The 1,390-nt window shown below is 32.8% G+C and overlaps 1 long non-coding RNA gene across 1 annotated transcript; it reads left to right on the top strand.

Annotated features, from left to right (window-relative positions):
* Window positions 1-259: 259 nt before the first annotated feature.
* Window positions 260-808, top strand: LOC129754378 (uncharacterized). The gene is made up of 3 exons (XR_008739016.1): window positions 260-381; window positions 465-648; window positions 735-808. It is a non-coding gene; the product is annotated as an uncharacterized LOC129754378 (long non-coding RNA).
* The last annotated feature ends 582 nt before the right edge of the window (window positions 809-1,390 follow it).

The following is a 1,390-nucleotide window of genomic DNA, read 5'->3' as shown; positions in this document are numbered from 1 at the left end:
TGTATCGCTACCTTCGCGAAATTGAAACTTAACAGAAAATTTAATAATTTTGAATAATTCAAAATTTATATTCATATTTGTTAATCTACGGAAGAAGGGGTAAGGCATCTCGAGTTCATCACTTACATTCGATCATAATTTTGGCATAGTATCGTTTACAGAATTTCTGGAGCAAATGCGTAAGTTAACGACTCACAGTTTTTTCTTTCTCCTTATAGAAACTAAGCCCATTAAAATTATTCTTCACTTGGGTCATATAATGACAACAATTTCGAGAGGAACGCCCACCTGGAGTGAGAAGTTAGCCGACAAAATTAAACCCAATTTGATCAACCGGGAAGGGACTAATGACAAACTCCGTTCCAAATATGGATCGTAGTTGTAAGTATCTTTATGGATAACTTTTCTAAATATGAATAATTCAATTCTAAATAGATTGTTTTTATCACCCTTATAATGTGCAGGTTCTGCAAGTATTCAAATCAACAGCACAAGGATTTTCAGCGCAACGAACCGATCGATCGATCCAAAGATGCAAAGAAACTGAAATGGGTCCCGTGTGAGGCTGAAGAGAATCATGATTCAACTGCAGTTGAATTCGGTCAAAATCAGCAACAGAAGAAAGCTGCACAATACCTCTATCACAAGGTAAATAATAATTCAATAAAGTTTTCACTAGCATGCTAGCATGCATGAGTTTTTTTATATAATTAATTTTTGCTTTTCTTTTTTAGCTTGGAATTTAAATGATCACACCGAAAAATGTTACATAATTTCGAGGCCATCATTCCTCAGAATTCAAGGGTCGTATATTACATATTACCTGTGATATTACGCAGATGTTACTAATAAATCTTAGCACATCGCAGAGGACGTTTATGTGGTGCAGCATACACTACAATTGTGTTGATATTTTGTTGGCTGCCGTTTCGTATGATAATGTTCTTCGTTCGCCTTACATAATATGTTTAAACGATATTATTTAACCATAGGTACGATTGCCCTTCAGATAGATTTTGTTTTTGGTAAATAAAGAATTGTTTGAACATATTTTTATTCATTTTATTTTGTCCGAAAAACATTCGTAATTCTTGTTTTTAATTTCATTCAAATCAGCCCAAACATTTCAATGAACTAAAATTTTACAGCACTGTTATTTTGAAGCAACCTGTAAAAAAACATGCTCACGTAAAAATAAATGTCCCGTAATTTTTTTTTCGACCTGTAAAATTACGGTAAATGTCCTGCTCCTTTTTGTTACAGGATATTTGCCGTAATATTACAGCAATTAATTTTTTCTGTGTATAAATAATTCACATTATGCTCAATGCTCAGTGAAATTAGGAGTGTATTCGAAAAATAACCAACAAGTTGAAAATTTTGAGTGTCA

Source organism: Uranotaenia lowii, chromosome 3 (genome assembly GCF_029784155.1).
Source record: "Uranotaenia lowii strain MFRU-FL chromosome 3, ASM2978415v1, whole genome shotgun sequence".
Classification (NCBI taxonomy): domain Eukaryota; kingdom Metazoa; phylum Arthropoda; class Insecta; order Diptera; family Culicidae; genus Uranotaenia; species Uranotaenia lowii.
Note: the sequence above shows the minus strand (reverse complement) of the source record. Positions and strands in the feature narration are given on the sequence as shown.